A 20771-nucleotide genomic window follows, 5' to 3' on the forward strand; every position below is an offset into this window, starting at 1 on the left:
ATCCAAAATATCTAGTCACAAATGGGACCAAATGGATTATGTAACTATAATGACCAAAAAACTACTGGTAGATGCAAATAATATGGGATTTTCAATAGGATTAGAATGGGTACCGGGACATCAGGGGATTAAAGGCAACGAGGTGGCAGATAGCTTGGCCAATATTGGGAGAGAATTAAGAGTACCATATGATGTAAAAAACATCAGCACAGATATCTTTTGTGTTACAAAAAAGAACATCTTGACTCAATTTTACAATAACTGGTATTCCCAAATTAAAGGAAAATATCCGGACTATTATGGACTGCAGGATAGTTTCCCTATAAAACCTTGGTATAACAAATGTGGATATTTGGGTAGGAACAATATTACTAACCTTAATCGTTTACGAAGTGGACATTGCAAAACTCCTTGTTATCTCCACAAAATAGGCAAAACGGAAACACCGATATGCGAATGCGGTACTATGGGAACATTGGTACACATCATCTTTGAGTGCCCCATAAATAAACATAAAGATATGGATTTGTATCTAGAACTAATAAAAGCTGGAACAGACAGTCCAATATCTTTACAGAGCATTTTATATAAACCCTCGAATAAAGTTATTAAGATAATCAATAAATTTATCAAATTTTTTCAAGTAGATCTATAGAATTTTGAAAAAATAATAATAATAACAATAACAATAAATAAATACTTCAGAAAATACAGGGAATCTCCTAAAATGTCAAAAATTATATTTGTATCCTTAAAATCCTTAATCCTAACCGAAGGTAGCCAGCCCTAAACCTATGTGAAAATGTTTGGAAGCTACCCCCAAACGAGAAAAGTCTTAAGTTAACCTTAAATGTTGTAACACTTTTCCCCCTCTAGCTACAGAAAAACAAGAAGAAGGACAAGGACCACATAGGACCAAAAAAAAAAAATAGATCTGAAGTTGACAGGACACCTGGTTGTGCATTGCCTTGAGCAAGACGCGCATAACCAATAACATGTACTGGGTAAATGATTAAAAAAAAATCGAAACCCAAAAAAAAGGAAGAACTCAAGCTCAAGACCTTTTAATTCGTATAAAGTTTAAATTTTGCTTCCTCTGCTACTTTTTATGTTTAAAAATAGTGTTTTCTAAAATTATCTATCATAATTGGGTCTTATATTTCTGTGAAATATAGTTTTTTAGCGATATTCCCAAGCATCGGCTAGAAACTTGTGACCAAGTATTTTGTAAAATAAAAATGGTAATGTGCTTTACCCCGGACTGTAAACAATATAGTGAAAATGGTAGATGTAGATACTTTGTGTTTCCAAAGGATCCGGCTGAAAAGAAAAGGTGGATTTTATTACTAAGGTAAGAAAATATAGTGAAAAAAAAAAATTGATTTTATCGCGTTATTATTTAATTCACAGAAAGAATCTGTCCATTCTTTGGTTTGCTCTTGCCAATGTCAATTCTGACCGAGAAATTTTTGAGCATAACAAATCCAAACAGTTTCTTGAGGTACAACATAACATCTAAACGAAAAAGAGCAAAGTAAGTAGTTTTACATGTGTTGAGAGATCTATTTCAATGTATTTAATTTTGGTAGAAATCAAGTTCAAAATGGGACACAGTTAGTACTTTCCAGAAGCTTTTACCAGGACCCAGTACTTCTTGTGAAGAATCAACCCTTATCAATAAAGGAAAGAAAGCAAAGTAAGTAGTTTTACTTGTGTTAAAAACTTATAAATTTACATTATCTTTATTATTTCCCACCTTTATACGCATCGGACAAGTTTGGCAACTGTCACAGTATATATACTAAGGATGTCCACAGTTTTCACTGTATTTCTTCACTCAACTGTTCTCTCCATCTCTTTCTCTCTTACCAGTCCCCTTCCTATAGATTTCTTCTCTCCATTGCTTTGTTCACTTCATCTCTGAAGGATCTTCAGGGTCTGACTCTCTTCCTTTTTCCTATCGGTCTCCACTCTGTTATTCGGTTTATCCAACGATTTTGGTCTGCTCTTCTGACATGCCCATACCAGGTTAATCTCTTCGGTTCGATGTAGTCTATTATGTCCGAGTTCACTCTCATTCTTCTCTTTAGGCATCTCTATGTTATTTATTCTATCTCTCCTTATTACTGTGCAGCATCTCCTTGTCACTGTCACTGTGATAGTGACAATTTTAGGTGACATACTTCTCGGATACGTTTAAAGATGGGAAACGATAAATAAAATATAAATTTATAGGTTTTTATCACTAAATTTCTCACCTCTACTAGTTTCATTTCTTTTTATCTGACAACTGAATATGTTTTACATCTTACAATTAAATGTTATGTTTATATGGGATTAGCCACAGTTGTTATCGAGGTTTCTCAATAACAACAATTGATTGTTGTACACACCTTTTCAACAAATTTCTTTGAATCTTCTTTTGATAACAATTTTCAGAGTGGAAATTAAAATGTTAAGTATTTTTAGGAAAAATATGTAATTGTCATTACCAACTGGGGCTAATCCCATATAAACATAACATTTAAAAACATGCCACAAGTCAACAGTTTTAAAACCCTATCTATTTCAATGTATTTAAATTTTGCAGAAATCAAATTCAAAACGTGGACAGTCAGCAGTTTCCAGTAGCCTTTACCAGGACCCAGTACCTCTTGTGGGTCAACTCTTGTGGAACTCAGTACCTCTCATGGATCAACCCTTACATATAAAGGAAAAACAGCAAAGTAAGTAGTTTTACTTGTATTAAAGACTTATAAATTTACATTATATTCATTATTTCCCACCTTTAGACACATCGGACCAGTTTGACAACTGTCACTATATATATACTAAGGATTTCCACAGTCTCCACTGTATTCCTTCACTCAACTGTTCTCTCCAGCTCTTTCTGTCTTAGCAGTTCCCTTCCTGTAGATTTCTTCTCTCCATTGCTTCGTCCACTTAATCTCTGAAGGATCTTCGGGGTCTGACTCTCTTCACTATGTTATTCGGTTTATCCCACGATTTTGGTCTGCTCTTCTGACATGTCCGTACCAGGTTAATCTCTTTTGTTCAATGTAGTCTATTATGTCTGAGTTCACTCCCATTCTTCTCTTTATCTCTATGTTATTTATTCTATATCTCCTTGTTACTCTGCAGCTTCTCCTTGTCACTCTCACTGTGGCAGTCACAATTTTAGTCAACATACTTCTCTGATACGTCTAAAGATGGAAAACGATAAATAAAATGTAAATTTAGAGGTTTTTATCGCTAAATTTCTTACCTCTACTAGTTTCATTTATTTTTATCTCACAACTGAATATTGTGGGCGTACTGGGAAAATCCACTAACTCACAAAAGTAAAGTTTTGAGAAAAAAAGTGCCTTCTTAGGATTTATATTGTCTTTTATTTCACCAGCTACTTCCTTCGGGGATGTTGGTCTGATTCTCTCCTCTGTCGGATTAGCCTATATCGATATTTGATCATTATTTTGGTCATCATGCGGTTTTAATGTATTTTATAAATATGTGGCAAATCTCTCTGCCTTTTGCTCATTACCAGCTACCGTCTTCTAGTTTAATGGGTGGAGAATGGGTTACTGGTCTTTTTAGCCTTTTTGTTGCTTTCCATAGAGAGTACTCCGTGCTACTATCATCCGTTAACTCTCTCAGGTAATAACTGATTGACTCATTTTTTAAATTTTGAATCTCTCTTTTAAGTTTTTGACTAGCATTGTTTAAATTTGTTTTATCTTGGGGTGCTCTGGTTTGTTGCCACTTCCGTCTAAGTTTTCTTTTCTCTTTAATTAACTTTTTAATTTGTTTCGGATAGTTGTTTCCTTTGACGTTTGATCTTATAGTAGTACTTTCTCATGCTGATTTTTGTATATTTTGTACAAGCAACTCAACTTCCTCATCTAGTTGTTCAGGTTTTTTTAATGGTACTGCTAATTCAATTCTATCTTCAAGGATTGATCTAAAACTTACCCAGTCTGTTAGTTTATTTGTTAGTATTGGTTACAATCCTTTCTGATAATCGTGTCACTCACAGTGAGTATTATGGGTGAATGATCTGAATTCATATCCCAACCTTCATTAATATCTACATAATTATATGAAATATTTTTTATAATAAATAAATCAATTAAGTCCGGTATTTTGTTTGTATCTGTTGGCCAATAAGTCGGTCTACCTGTTGATATTACTTCACATTTCTGTTCTTTTATGGCTGCCAGTAACTCTTTTCCTTTAGTTGTTGTTAATCTTGATCCCCATTGTGTGCTTTGCATTAAAGTCACCTCCAATGATATATCTTTTTTGCAAACTTTTCAAATATTCTACATACTGTTCTTTTTTAATGGAATGCCTAGGGGGGCTATAAATTGAGCTTACATTAACTTCGCAATTAGTTTTGAGTTTGACACATACCGTAGTTGCTTGTATGTGTTCTGTTTCATATTTTAGCTCCTCATAATGTTCAATGTTATTTTTTATTATTAGTGCGCTGCCTCCTTTTGCTGCATTGTCAGAATTGCTAAATAGAATTAACGATTATTGCATTCATTACGGACTAAAAATAAACAAGAAAAAAACGAAATTTATGATTGTCTCAAAAACAGAACATGGAAATGAAAGGTTAATGATAGAGCAAACCCAAATAGAAAAAGTGAAGACATACAAATATTTGGGAACCTGGGTTGATGACAAAAATGACCAAAGCCAAGAAATTAAAGTCCGAATTGAAACTGCAAGGCAAGCATTTATAAAAATGAAGACACTGCTTACAAACAAAGACCTTCAGTTGCCTCTCAGATTGAGGGCTCTACGATGCTACATATTTTCTATATTGTTATACGGAATGGAAACTAGGACATTGAAGAGACAACACATAAGAAGAATGGAAGCGTTCGAAATGTGGTGTTACAGAAGAATATTGAAAATTCAGTGGGTGCAAAGGATTACCAATGTTGAAGTGCTACGACGTTTAAATAAGGAGTTAGAAATTATGAAGAGTATAAAAACTAGAAAACTGGAATATTTGGGTCACATTACCAGAGGAGAAAAATATGAGTTGCTGAGAATTATTATGCAAGGAAGGATCCAAGGAAGAAGACGCATCTCCTGGCTGAGGAACCTTAGAGAATGGTTTAACTGTAGTTCATTACAACTGTTCAGAGCAGCAGCCAACAAAGTGACCATAGCCATTATGATATCCAACCTCCGATAGGAGAGGGAACTTTAAGAAGAAGAATACCTTATGGATTACCTCTTAAAAATCGGGTATACTGGCTATTCAACTTTTGGTACCTGGATATGATTTTGAAGGATGTTAACCACAGGTGTGGTGCACATACATGTACATAAAAATATTTGGAAAAACATTATTTTGTTCATGAAAACTTGAAAAAAGGTGGAGTTAGTTGATTTTCTTTGTCATTGAATGTGCCGATTTAAGCACGGTGGATGACGAATTTGGAGATATTCCTGATAGGGTTTTTCCTGTTAACATATTGATGTTTGTGGATTTAATGGTAGTAAAATGTCAAAATTGAAAAATATAGAGTTAGTGGATTTTCCCAGTACGCCCACGATATGTTTTACATCTTGCAAATGTTATGTTTATATGGGATTAGCCACAGTATTAGTTGTTATTGAGGTTTCTCAATAACAACAATTAACGCTTGTACACACCTTTTCAACAAATTTCTTTTAATTTTTTTTGGATAACGATTTTCTAGTGGAAATTGAAATGTCAAGTATTTTTAGGGAAAATATATAATTGTCATTACTAACTGGAGCTAATACCATATAAACATAACATTTAACTTAACATACCACAAGTCAACAGTTTTAAAACCCTATGTATTTCAATGTATAGGATGTTCAGAACCCAGTACCTCTCCACCTGCATGTGCAGTAAGAAGGAAAAAAGAAAATAAACGCAGCGCTGCCAATGAAGCTTCTCCATTTCCTTCGGTTGCAATGTAGGAAGCAGAAAATTACTTTAAAAAAAAAGAACATCAGGAAGCACTGGATAGTGCAAAGAGGTTGTCTGCGTCTTTTTCACTTAGGTATATTGAAGGTAGCGATGAAAAAATTTTGCTCTATACTGGTTTACCATGTAGAGATGTATTTATGTGTTTATATGAGTTAATGGACTCATTTCAATTAAATGATTATCAATATTGGGCTGTTGTAAATGTACCTAAAATTGATCAATTACTACTTAAATTGATGAAATTAAAGGTAAATCTTGTGAATAAAGATTTAGGCATTAGAGAATTCATTTCAAGCAAAACAAAATATTTAAAAATACTATTAAAGAAATTCCCAGCAGGAATAAAAATAAATTATGTATGGCTACATGTTTTAACAATTCTACAAATTGCAGAACAATTTTAGACTTAACAGAAATCTACTGTAACCAGCCGAAAAATATGGAAAAACAGAAAGCAACATATAGCTCATATGTACACAAAAATACTTAAAAATGTCTAACTGGAGTGGCTCCGAATGGAGTAGTTACTTATGCTAGCAAATTATATCCAGGTTCAGTACCTGGTAAAAAAAAATTAAAGCATTGTGGTGTGTTAGAGCAGATGGTACCAGGTGACTTAATAATTGCTGATAAATGATTTTTAATTTCTGATTTGCTTCCTCCAGGTGTATGTTTAAATATACCACCTTTTTTAACAACTGCTCAATTTACACCACAACAGGTAATTCAAACCAGAACAATTGCTAAAGCAAGAATACATGTAGAAAGTACTATAAGGTGCATTAAAAGCTATAAAATTTTAAGTCTTGTACCTGCTAGTCTAGTACCACATTCTTCATTTGTATTCCAAGCTGTGCAGCATTAACAAATTTTCAATATCCTCTAATTCGGGAAGTCCAAGATTTATATAAGAAAGAAGATAACTGATATTTTCTAGTAATCAATTCTACGTTGCACATAATCACGGAAAGGGTAGTCCCACAAATATCGTTTTAAGAGTTTCATATAGCCAAATTAATATAAATCAAAAATATGTAAATTACCTTGCTTGTAAATTTAAAAAACTAAAATCCTCACTATTTTACATGGAAAACAGTTATGTTGTATTGAGCCTCCCTGTGCATGGCTCTAACATTTGATTTAGTGTTCCTTAGTTGAATAATTCACTTCATTTGAAAATTGCATAAGATATTGTCATACTTAGTTGGTTTTGTACTTTTTTAAACTTTCACTTTATAAAGAACCACTGAAAGCTGTATCAACTGCGAGAGATCTGTGTTCAATTAGATTCTACACTAAATTTTTATGCACATTGTGATGATGTGAATAACCAGGCATTTCAAATGTTAGGCTTCATTATCAGAACTTCTAGATGTTTGCACAACATTAATTCCATTAGACTGATTTACATTTCCCTAGTTAGATCTGTTTTTGAGTATTGCTCAGTTTGGTCACCCACTTATGAAGTCCAAATTGTCAAGCTTGAAAAAGTTCAAAATAACTTCATTAGGTATTGAAGTTTTGAACTGCACAAACCGTTAAGCGATTATTAAGTACCTTTACCTTACTGTTAAACCTTTAAGTAATTACTCCGTAATTGGAAACACATTAAACCTACCTAAGTTATCTTCCAGACAGATTTACGCTGATATTTTGTTTCTACATAAACTACTGAATTCCAGAATAAATTGCAATGATCTGCTGTTGTATCTAATTGATTTTAATGTTCCCTCTAGAGTCATTAGATTATCTCAAAATTTTGTAATTAAATTTCATAGCTGCTATTTTGGTAGGCATTCTCTATTGAATGGAATGATTCTAAATGGAAATACTTTGATTTGTTACTGTGCACTTCTGATGATGTTTGTAGACAACATATAAAAAAACTTTTATAACTTAGGTGATTTCTGTTTGTTATGTATTTTATCTTATTTTAATATTTGTTTTATTCTATAGGGCTGCTTGGCTGACTTTTGTCGTATTTACTCCATTTTTGTATTTAATGTATCACTTGATATATTTGTAATATGTTATGTATATTACTAGGAGGTTCTCTAAATTTATTTATATTTTTATTTTATTTATTTATTTACGGGGTACCACCCAATATATTATATAATTGAGTGGTACCCCGTAAATAAATAAAATAAAAATATAAATTTAGAGAATATCCTAGTAAATACATACAGATATTAGCAGTATATGAGTGTTTCAATATATGAGACTCTGTGTGCAACAAGGGCGCACTCGCCATTGGAGTTCGCCCTTATTGCACGAAAATCCTCATATTGTAATTATTTTTATAAGACAATGTTTAACTTAGTTGATGTTATCTTATTTTAATATTCTTGAAATAAATATTGTCAAATTAATGAGTGAATGAATTAATTCAATGAGCTAGCTAATTAGTTTCGAGTAACATTTTACTGTGAAACATAAATGAGATAAAAAAATATCAAATTTAAAAAACTAAAAAATATTTTGTTTTTTTTATTACCACAGGACAAGCCCAATACAGTTACAATTTTTTACAAATTTTGGGATACTAATAAATATGAAAAAAATCATATATGTAACACATAAAATATAATAGTTAAAAGAAATAAATTACATATAGAACAAATTAGAAACAGACTGGTAATGGTGGACAAAACAAAACAATTAAGAGGCAATATTAATTTGTTGCAAGTCGCGTATAAATTGGTTAGGTGTGGAACTAAAATTAATTAAGCCTCTCAGTATTTTGATTTGCTAGACGTAACATTCTAGTTATAGGTTCATTGAGACCATAATTACATCGATGAAATGGTACATGAAAAGTGTTTTCAACTGCATTTCGAGTACTGTATGAAGGGACTTTAAAATCAAGCTTAGACAATAAATAATTACTATTTGCTGTACTATTTAATAAAGTACACAGAATTTTCAAATAATGGTGATAACGACGTTCTTCCAGGGTATTGATATTTATATATTATGCTCTAATTTCTTCATAACTGCAAAACCTGTTACTCCCATTAATGACTCTAATTTTAAATCCCAAAAACCCAAGGAATTTATTTTGAACTTCTTCAATTTTTTCTGCGTAAACATTATAGTTATATTATAAATGAAAATTCTCAATATTTTACACAACAAATAGTTATGTTGTATTGCGGCTCACCTGTCTACAACATTTGGTGTATTGTTCCTTAATTTCAATCAAGTAATTTACTGATTCACTTTTGTTATGTCACAATACCATAGTTGGTTTTGTACTTTGTTATACTTTTACGTTGTAAAATTAGGTACAGTGCACAGATTCTAAAGGTGCTGGTGGGGGATGGTGTCTATGCGCAGTATTATAGTCGGTGTTGAGAGAGAAAAGTATTTGAAATAATGAAATAAAATATTATTTCGAATACTTTCTCATACAGCGACTATAATAATGTGCATATACTCTATCCCCCAACGGCTCCTTTAGAATCTGTGCACTGCATTAGCAATTAATTATATATAATTTGTAAGTGTTTGAATATATTGTAATTAATTTTGTAACACAATTTATTAATGTTACAATATAGTTATTACTGAAATAAAAATATTGTTGAAAAAAAGTGAATGAACTAATTCAATGATCTAGTTAACTAGCTTTATGTAACATTTTAAAATTAAAACTCTTTCTATGCATGTAATCTGGTAAATAAAGACAATAATGATCTCTTTTTGCTATTTGCAATATGTATAGATATACAAAATAAACAGAAAAATATTGTTTTGAAGTGTTTTATTCACAAATAAAAATGGTATACATATATTTAATTAAGTAAAAATCTTTTAATCAATTTATATTTTCTTCCCAGCCTTTTTCAATAGGGATATCATAGAAGGCTGATTCCAAGCGTGTCCAAATCACTAAGTGACACATTCCTTTGCGTTAAATACAAGTTTCCCTGAATTTGATGGTAATAATCATGTTTTGTATTTAGTACTACTTTATTTTTTAGTACTACTTCATTTATTAACAGAATAAATATTTAAAGCTGACAAAAACTTTTTGAAATCCTGTATATGAATTACTGTGCAACAGGCACCAGTATCAACGTCAAATAAAATTGAGTTCCTCTTTTAATACTATTTTCTCTGGAGCTGAATTTTCTAGTTCCAATGAAGACAAAGATCCCAGAAATAATTATTCTTCCTCCTTCACTTCACCTTGTATATCACCTTCTTCTAATAAACTAACTTTCGAACCACAGACGGTACTTGTATGAGCCACTTTCTTACCACTGAAACATTGCCATGCTTTGGCTGGACATTTTGATGAATCATATGTATTCTACCACATCTAAAGCATGACTTATGTTGGACATAACTTCTACCAGCTTCATGACTACCATCTTTCTTAATTGTAGCTTCATTCTTTTTGAACATTACTTTATCTAATTTTTCTTCGACTGCTGCTAAATTTTCTGGTTCCATTCTTCTAATTTCACCTTCTGTAACTGCAGGGCCGGACTGGCTCATTAAAAAGGCGCCAACCTAATCTCTGAACTAAAGCACCCGACCACCCCCCCCCCGCTCCTAAACTTTTTTGAAATCGTAATGCATTGAATATTACTTGTAAATTTTTTAAGTTATATTGAGTTTCATTTATTTATTTAATGTGCACTACAGGCCTTGTAGGCCTAGGGTTTTACAATTTTACATAATACACATGATAGTAGGTATATACTAATGTCTTATATTTAATTTCTATGTAAAAATTGCTGCACTATGGTTCTCCACTGTATCCTATTTTTCGCCTTCTCTTTCCAGTCTGTAATTTCCATCGATCCTATATCGTCCTGAAACTTTTCTCGTCATCTTTTTCTTGGGCTACCTCGTCTTCTTGTCCCAACTGGTCTACTTAGCAGTACCTTCTTTGGCAATCTTGCTCTATCCATTCTCTCGACATGACCTGCCCACCTGATTCTTTGTGTCTTGTTATACTTGGTTCGTTGTAAGGCATCTTTAATTCTTGATTGGTTCTTCTTTGCCAACCGTCTTCTGTATTTTCCCCCGAAAATAGCTCTTCGTACCTTTCGTTCCCACCTCTCTATCAGTTCTTCTTGTTTTGTTTAGCACCCATGTCTCACATCCGTATGTGACTGTTGCTCTTATTACGGTTTTGTATATTCTGGTTTTCGTCTTTCTCGATAGGTACTTTGACTTTAATAATTTTTTTAAACTGTCGACCTTTCAGTTACCTTTTGATATCCTGTGCTTTAGTTCATTTTGCTCGTTATATTAAGTTTACTTTGGAATAAACTTATTAAGATGCCACAAAAACATAGCTTCAGTTTCCCAGTAGGTACCTATCCCTTTTAATCCGTTACACTCTTTGGTACTCTCTGGAGACTCGAAACAAATTTTTTGAAAAGTGTGGGTAATTTTTCAACTACTGCTACAGAATAATAAACTACTACTACAGAGCCCTCCTACGCCTTCCGACTCCTAACCGCCATTCTTCTCTGTTTAATCACAGACCTGGACTTTCCTCTAGTTCTTTTTCAATTCTCTCCCTCCAGCTTCTTCTCGACCTTCCTCTTTCCCTTCTCCCTTGTGGTGTCCACGCCAAAATCTGTTTATGGATCTTGTCATCTGGCATTTGCTGTATATGGCCGTACCATTTTCGTAAGGTCTCCATCTTGTGGAGACTTGTTTACACTTTTAAGTATGGTATTGTACCGGGTGTCCATTTATATTTTCCCCCATTTTAACTGCCTATAACTTCTAAACGGCTCAAGATAGAAATATGCGGTTTTCGCTGAAATGTTTTATTTTAGTAAAAGTTTTGTCTGAATGGACTGAATTTTTTATATCGCTTTCAAATACGAAAAGAAAAATGGCGGATTTTTGAAAAAAACGTTGTTGACTTTTTTTTAATGGAACACCCAGTATATTTTTTGTAAATTGAAAGAAAGGTCATTCACCTATCCAGTGATATAATTTTTTTCAAAATCGGTTGTCAAATCACTGAGTAATTAATTTTTAAAATGAGAGGTACAACGTGGATATCACATACCTAAATAACATAACTAAGCAAATTTATGTTATGTTATGTGATTTCCACATTGCATCTCTCATTTTAAAAATTAATTTCTGTCATTTGACCACCGATTTTAAAAAAATTTATATCGTTGGATAGGTAAATGACCGTTTTTTTCAGGTTTTTAGGTAAATGATCATTTTTTATGTCGCTTTTAAATAAAAAATGGCGGATTTTTGAAAAAAAAAACGTTATTGACTTTTTTTATTGAAACACCCAGTATATTTTTGTGTATCTTGGAAAAACGGTCATCTACCTATCCAGCGATAAGAAATTTTTTAAATCGGTTGTCAAATGACTGAGCAAATAATTTTTAAAATGAAAGATGCAATGTGGAAATCATATAATTTTGCTTAGTTATGTTATTTAGGTATGTGATATCCACGTTGCACCGCTCATTTTAAAAATTAATTACTCAGTGATTTGACAACCGATTTTAAAAAACTTTATATCGCTAGATAGGTGAATGACCTTTCTTTCAATTTACAAAAAAAATATACTGGGTGTTCCATTAAAAAAAAGTCAACAACGTTTTTTTCAAAAATCCGCTATTTTTCTTTTCGTATTTGAAATCGATATAAAAAATTCAATCCATTCAGACAAAACTTTTACTAAAATAAAACATTTCATCGAAAACCGCATATTTCTATCTTAAGCCGTTTAGAAGTTATAGGCAGTTAAAATGGGGGAAAATATAGATGGACACCCGGTATATGATCTGTTTGTTCGCTTTAGATATTGTTTGGTCCCACAGAATGCCGTTCATCATGGATATGGCTTTTCTACCCTGTATGTTTCTGTCATTTATAGTAGCATCGAGTATCTCATCTTGAGTTATCTTCATGCCCAGATACTTGTATTCATCACAATATTTAATTTCTACCCAACATCTAATGTAATGGACTGTTTTATCCCTCCAATACACATGGCTTCAGTTTTCTTAATGTTGACTGCGAGGCCTAATTTGTTATATTCTTCTATTAGCTTCCACGTCATGTAACGCAAGTCGTCATGATCCTGAGCGATCAGAATTTGGTCATCAGCGAAACAAAGTCTAACAATAAAACACTGAAAACGTTAGTTTTCTATACTTCCACAAAATTTATTACAACTAAGTGACTACAGCTGTTTCGGCAGAGTGCCTTTCTCAAGTGATGTAGTAGCAAGCAAGCAAGCCATTTGATTTAACCCGACCTGTGGGAGATGTTCACCCTTTCGAAAATGTACATTCGGGTGTAACAATTCATTGGGGCGAGGTGTTTTGACCCGGGTAAAAAACAGGGATCACCCCACCTCGCTCCAATGCCCCAGGCCATCCCTTTCCCCCCCCCCCCCCATAGCACGCTGATGCGCGATGAGGGCACAACTATCGTAGCCAAATGCTCTTCACTATGGAATCCTGGGTAATAAGATTCCATGTGGTACCCTAATCGAATGCAAAAAACTAGGCCAGCGTGATGCGCTCTAAGCCTTTTATCTTCTTAATTACTTATCCGCGGAACTAAAATTGCTTTCTTGCTTGGGCTCCAAGCCATTGTACCAGGCCCAATTGGGCTCAGTCCAATGGCTTGGCGCTCAAGATTTTTTTGTTTTTTTTGGTGGCTTACGCCTTTTTATGATTTTTTTGGTTTGTATACTGGTTTTACCTGATCGTCTGTCTGGTATCTTGGATGACTTCTTGGACTACCTTGGTCACTAGTCTGACCAGGTAGTCTTCGTCTGGGAGGATCGCTGTGGTGGCTTGTTGGTTGTTGCCTTGTGTGGCTTTGGCATAGGAGACTCCGGTTGCCTGTTGTCGTCTGTTGTGGTGGTCTGCTCCAGGTTGGACATCTTGGGCATCCTCTGTAGCTTGCGGGGTGACTTCCTTTGCAGTTAGCGCAGGTTGCCTTTGTGTCTCTGGGTCTTTTGCACAGCTTCGTGGGGTGATCTTCTCCGCATTTCACACATTTGGGATCTTTGTGGCACGCGTTCTGTGCATGGTGAAAGCCCTGACAGTTGAAGCACTGCGTTGGCCCTGTCGCTTTTCGTAGGTCTTCTACCACTACCTTCATGTGGCACAGATTGGTGATCTGCTTAGCCTTTTCTACGTCCTCGCGATTCAGAGTCAGTACGAACATCGGTAGTTTCCTTTTGGGGCCGGCTCTTGTGGTCATATTCTTAGCTGCTTGGCAGACTATTTGGTGTTGCGCTTCCATCTCTTCTTGGATTTCCTCCTTGGTGGTGTTTGAGGGAAATCCTCTTAAAACCACTTTGGGTTTTATATCCATTTCTACTGGTAATTTAATTACAGGCGGCTTTCTGTGAGGTGTTGCCTGTTGTTCAGGCAGCACGGTGGTTTCTTCGTTTGTTTCCATGTCCTCAGACTCCGAATCGCCAGATCGCCTCAAGGCAGACGTCTCACCATCTGTGTTTTGCTCTGGGGTGGGGTCTGGCTTTTTGGGTCTGCTGGTCCTCGTGACAGTGGTGGGAAATTTTCTTTCTTCTTTTTTGGCTTCGGTTCTTCAGCCGGCGGTGGCTTTTTGATCGCTGGGTTCTTTTTCGGTTCGGGTTTTGTCAGCTTCTCCTGTTGGTGTTGCTTCTCTATCAGTTTCCGAGTTTCTTGCAACTCTTTCAGCAGGTCGTCCATCTGGTTTGACATCTTAGTCATCTCTTTTTTGTCTCTCGATTTCGGCCCTTAGTTGCTCGTTTTCGGTTCTATGCCGGGTTGCCTCTTTTTCAAGCAGTTGAACTTGAAGTTGCTTGGACATCTCATTAACATGCCTCATGTACGGGCAGTTAAGTCCTCCTAGCCCTTTTCGTTCTTCCTCTCTCTGCCTCGCAGGGGGTTTCATTTTCCGTGTCCTCGGTGTCGGTGTCTTCTTCGGAGTCTTCCTCGGATTTCATCTCGGTTTCCTCTTCACTTTCCTCTGTTTGATGTTCCTGTAAGGGTAAGATCCACTTTGCGTGGATCCTCATGTGTTGGCGGAGTGGCCATAGGGGGGGGGGTGATCGAGACCTAGCTCGATCAATCGTCTGAGGGAGGAAGTCCTAATTTGGACGAACCTTTTTTTTTCGCCGCCTGGCCCGACGCCAGCTCGGCTTCAGGGTTGGTTTCCCTGCATCTATCGCGGTAGTTCTCGTACCCAGACAGAACTAGGTACGGGATTCTCTTGATGTTCTCGTTCTACTGACCTAGGGGCCGGGGCTGCCCGATGTAGATTCCAAAGAACTACACCTTGCAGTGTCGATACCCTTACGGAGGCACAGTAGACATCCCGTAACGGGCTCACGTCGAGCCCGTTATTGCTTTTTCCGCTAACCGATGTCTAGCTGCGGCGTCTCAGAGAATTCAATAAAATCAAATTCCCTAAGTTTCACCACATCCAGTCAATCGGCCTTTGCCTCTCCTTCTCGCCTCAGAGAGTGAAAAGCGCTCCACTGCTGTCTTGCTTGCATTCAAGACTGAACTGAAAAGTTCACAGTCAAGCCACTCCTACTTCGTTGGCTGTTGTCGCTGTTTTCCGCTCCGCTGCTGGCACGTCTTGTTCCTCCGGTGTCTGACACCGGAATTTCAAGTGGTGTAGTTTACAATGTGTTTGCCTTTTTAAGTCTTTAACTGAAGAGGTTGAGGAGTGGGGAGCTGTTTGTCTAGAGTTGGTCATTCAGAATTATATCCGTATTTTTCAATTTATTAATTTCCATAGATTCTAAAAAAGATAGCTTAAGGCCTTTATTTTGAATATGCAGAATTTTAAACTCTTCATTGAAATAATGATTATGATCTAGAAGGTGAAGTGCGTATGTAGAAGTGTCTGTTTTTCTATTGTTGAAAGCCCTTTTGTGTTCTGCTATCCGTTTGTCAAAGGTTCTGCCAGTTTGACCGATGTAAGTTTTCGGACAGTCACCACACGTTATTTTGTACACACCACTCTGTAGTTGCTTTCTCTTTCGGCTTTTATTATTCTTAATATATTTGCTTAAGTTGTTATTAGTTCTGAAAGCTGGTGTTACTCCTTTCTTTTTTATGTACGAGTATCTGGCTATTTTTATTGTTATCTTGCCAGTGTATGTGAGAGAGCAGAAGGTACTGGGTTCTTTCTGTGGTGGTGGATACACTAATTTCAGGGCTTTCTTATGGAGTTTTTGGTTTAAAATTTTGTTAACTGTTTGTTCGTTATAGCCATTGTTTACTGCTATTTGTTTAATGATGTTTAGTTCTATCTCGAAGTTATTTTTTGTCATGGGAATTTCTTCATATTAAGAACAATAAAAGCCGAAAGAAAAAGCAACTACAGAGTGGTGTGTACAAACTAACGTGTGGTGACTGTCCGAAAACTTACATCGGTCAAACTGGCAGAACCTTTGACAAACGGATAGCAGAACACAAAAGGGCTTTCAACAGTAGAAAAACAGACACTTCTACATACGCACTTCACCTTCTAGATCATAATCATTCTTTCAATGAAGAGTTACAAATTCTGCATATTCAAAATAAAGGCCTTAAGTTATCTTTTTTAGAATATATGGAAATTAATAAATTGAAAAATACGGATATAATTCTGAATGTTGTTAATTGGGAAGTCAAAAAATGTTGTTAATTGGGGTCATCGAGCATTTCGATCCTGCTAAAAGTGATATCACATCTTACGTGGAGAGACTTGAGTAGTTGTTTTTATGTAATGTAGTGGAGAAAGACAAGGAAGTTCCATTATTGATTACTTTAATTGGTGGAGAAGTTTACAGTGTTTTAAAAGACTTATTTGCACCAGAACTATCAAGTTCAAAAACATTTTTGAAAAGTTAAAAAGCGTTCGGTCTGAACATTATAGTCCAAAGAGGTTAGTTATTGCTGAAAGGTATAAATTTTACAACATAAGTCAAGAACCTACAGAGGATATTAAAAGTTTTTTGTCAAAACTAAAAAGTGTAGCTCAATATTGTAAAGGGCCTAGCCGGGTAAGATGATGAAAAGTGGATTCGAATTGCATATTGGTCAACGTTTAGCACATATAGAGAAACTCACTTTCTGAAATTTTTAGCCCCCTTAGGTTTTCACGTGACCCACCTAGAGCCTAATTAGGCTTTTTATGTTTTTATTTTTTATCTCGTCCGCATCGAGAGCTAGCGAAAAACTTTAAATAAAAATGTTGTAAGTGTCAAAAAGTTCTGTCCGAAAATTTTTTTTTTTATTTTTGGCGGGAAATTAAAATTTTAGGACGATTTTAAAATTTTAAATCAGCATAAAAAAATAACTAAGGCATTCGTTCTCACGAAAAAAAATTATAACGTGAATTTTTGCATAATGTTTCACCTTTAATTTTTTCATATTTTTAAAATTGGTGAAACATACTTTTAAAAATAAAAAACCGCATTTTTTCGCTTTTTGATACAATTTTATACAGAGTGTTTAAAAAAGGTAACACCGTCACTAGGATAGGTAAAAACTGAAAAATAATTGGGATTTGCCTAATAAAACATTTTTGTAATGTCATCCATTTTCAAGATACAGGGCGTTGAAGAACACAAAATTTTACACATTTTTTACGATTTTGCCGAAACTACTGGCAACATTGTAATAAAATTTGGCAGGTTTTAAGAGGTAGTTATTGTTCATTTTTTGACATACAATTAAGAATTTTATATTCATCTTTGGCGCGCAGACGAGGAATGTCTGAACTTTTTAAAGAAAAAAGATAGTACGCCACTGACATATTTAAAATTAATAATAATTTTTGAATTCCTCGTCCAATTTCGGACAAAAAAAGCTTTCTACCCTTTTTTTAGGACGCGCCGTTTTCATGCAAACAATAAAATATTTTAACGCTTCCAAAGTATTGGAATTAAGTTTTTCTATGGATGTACATAATATACCCTATTCCACGAACATACGCCTGTTTTGGATTACTTCGACAACGAATATTTTACTGTGCAAAATAAGAAGAACGAAAGTAAATTGCAAATTACATTGTTGTTTATTGGAATAATTATTAGCGCCATTTACTTTCGTACTTTTTATGTTGCACAGTAAAATATTCGTTGTCGAAGTAATCCAAAACAGGCGTATGTTCGTGGAATGGCCCATATGAGTGTAATGTAGATGTATAGAAACTTACATAGAAATTCGAATACTTTGTATTGTAAGGATTAAAATATTTTATTTTTGCATAAAAATGGCGCGTCATATGAAAAAATGGGAAGATAGATTTTTTGTCACAAATTGAACGAGGAATTTAAAAATGACTGTTAACTTGAAATATGTCAGTGGCGTACTATCTTTTTTTCTTTAAAAAGTTCAGACCATTACCCGTATGCGCGCCAATGATGAATATAAAATTCTTAATTGTATGTGAAAAAATGAACAATAACTACTTCTTAAAACCTGCCAAATTTTATTACAATGTTGCCAGTAGTTTCGGCAAAATCGTAAAATTTTGTGTTCTTCAACCCTGTATCTTGAAAATGGATGACATTACAAAAATTTTTTATTAGGCTAACCCCAATTATTTTTCAGTTTTTTACCTATCCTAGTGACGGTGTTACCTTTTTTAAACACGCTGTATAAAATTGTATCAAAAAGCGAAAAAAAAAGCGAAGAAATGCGGTTTTTTATTTATAAAAGTACGTTTCACCAATTTTAAAAATCTGAAAAAATTCAGGGTGAAACATTATGCAAAAATACACGTTATAAATTTTTTTCGTGAGAACAAATGTCTTAGTTATTTTTTTATACTTATTTAAAATTTTAAAATCGTCCTAAAATTTGAATTTCTCGTCAAAAATAAAAAAAAAATTCGGACAGAACTTTTTTATTTACAGTTTTTCTCTAGTTTTCAATGCGGCTGAGATAAAAAATAAAAACATAAAAAGCCTAAAGAATTAGGCTCTAGGTGAGTGACGTGACCACCTAGGGGGCTAAAAATTTCAGAAAGTGAGTTTCTCTATATGTGCCAAACGTTGACCTATAGGGTAGGTGGGGGCAAATGTACGCATTTTCTATATTTTCATCTCTAGTGAATCTCCTAATGCTTGAATTGGCACAGAGTATAGATGAAAGTGAAATTGATACATTTTGTAATCATATTAGGCAAATGGAAATTCTTCATTATTTTTGTAGTGTTGATAACTTTTTGAAAAAAAAAATGTAAATGCGTACCTTTGCCCCACCCAATGGGGCAAAAGTACGCACATGCGTACTTTTGCCGATTTGAGACATTTTGCAATTGAGACAAAATTAGCTGATAGAATATCAAGCTCAACTTGATATTCACTTTGAAGATTGACTTGAAACATGCATTTGCCAAGTATACCTCACTGGGGGCAAAGGTACGCACTGCGAACGTTTGCCCCATTCCAACGTTAGCAGTGCGTACCTTTGCCCCATCCGGCAACCAATAATATATCTAACCTCAATATGAAACTATGCACATATGAACTTCAAACTGTCATGTAGAAGAAGACTTCTAACAATAAACTTTCAACATGCCTAACCAATAATAATCTGAGTTTGAAAGATTAAGAATTAGAATCAATCAATTTTTAAGAAAAATTAGATCAAGAGGTACAAAAATAATTTTTACCTCATTTTTGTTGTTGTGTTCGCCCTGATTGCGCCAAAGTTTCTCATCCAATGCTACTGAGTAGTACAAACATATGCCACAAGATGTTATCGCCAACATATAAGAAGTTACTGAAAAATGTAAGTGCGTACCTTTGCCCGTGCGTACTTTTACCCCCACCTACCCTATGCAATTCGTATCGAGTTGGGGGCACTTTTCATCATCTTACCCAGCTAGGCCCTTTACAATATTGAGCTACACTTTTTAGTTTTGACAAAAAACTTTTAATATCGTCTGTAGGTTCTTGACTTATGTTGTAAAATTTATACCTTTCAGCAATAACTAACCTCTTTGGACTATAATGTTCAGACCGAACGCTTTTTAACTTTTCAAAAATGTTTTTGAACTTGATAGTTCTGGTGCAAATAAGTCTTTTAAAACACTGTAAACTTCTCCACCAATTAAAGTAATCAATAATGGAACTTCCTTGTCTTTCTCCACTACATTACATAAAAACAACTACTCAAGTCTCTCCACGTAAGATGTGATATCACTTTTAGCAGGATCGAAATGCTCGATGGCCCCAATTAACAACATTTTTTGACTTTTGTGTAGATTCTTTCTGTGGCTCGTTGCCTAATATGTTGTGTATTTAATAAGGCACAGAGTGACAAACGTAATTATAAAACAGATACAAACAATTACATTTTAGCAATAGCCGTGTAGACTTCGCAAGCTACCTTGTAACATGAACATAACCTCACTGACACACTGTAGTGTCTCCAATTCCGATGTCGGGTTAATATACAAAATAATAAACAAAATCAAAGAAGATGTTGTATATGTCCACCTCCAACATCTCTACATAAAGTAACTCTCCTTGTCATTGATTCTATTACATTGTTTAAGATTGACGGAGTATTATTTAATTCTTCAATATGATTAGTTATTCTTTGTTTAAGATCTTCCAAATCCGCTACAGGAGTTTTAAAAATCAAATTTTTTAAATATGGCCACAGAAAGAAATCACAGGGAGTCAAATCACAGGATCGAGGGGGGAATATAATAGGTGTATTTAAACTAATGACCCTATTGTCGAAAAAGTCCATAATATAATTCAAATTTTGCAGCGTTGTATGAATTCGAGCTCCGTCTTGCTGAAAATATCCTTCTGTTAATTCATCAT

At 34.5% G+C, this 20771-nt stretch overlaps 1 long non-coding RNA gene across 1 annotated transcript; it reads left to right on the forward strand.

The window, feature by feature from the left end:
• The first annotated feature begins 1109 nt into the window (after window positions 1-1109).
• Window positions 1110-9736, forward strand: LOC126884402 (uncharacterized). The gene is made up of 5 exons (XR_007698008.1): window positions 1110-1351; window positions 1411-1534; window positions 1590-1696; window positions 2591-2726; window positions 5861-9736. It is a non-coding gene; the product is annotated as an uncharacterized LOC126884402 (long non-coding RNA).
• The last annotated feature ends 11035 nt before the right edge of the window (window positions 9737-20771 follow it).

Source organism: Diabrotica virgifera, chromosome 5 (genome assembly GCF_917563875.1).
Source record: "Diabrotica virgifera virgifera chromosome 5, PGI_DIABVI_V3a".
In the NCBI taxonomy this organism is placed as follows: Eukaryota; Metazoa; Arthropoda; class Insecta; order Coleoptera; family Chrysomelidae; genus Diabrotica; species Diabrotica virgifera.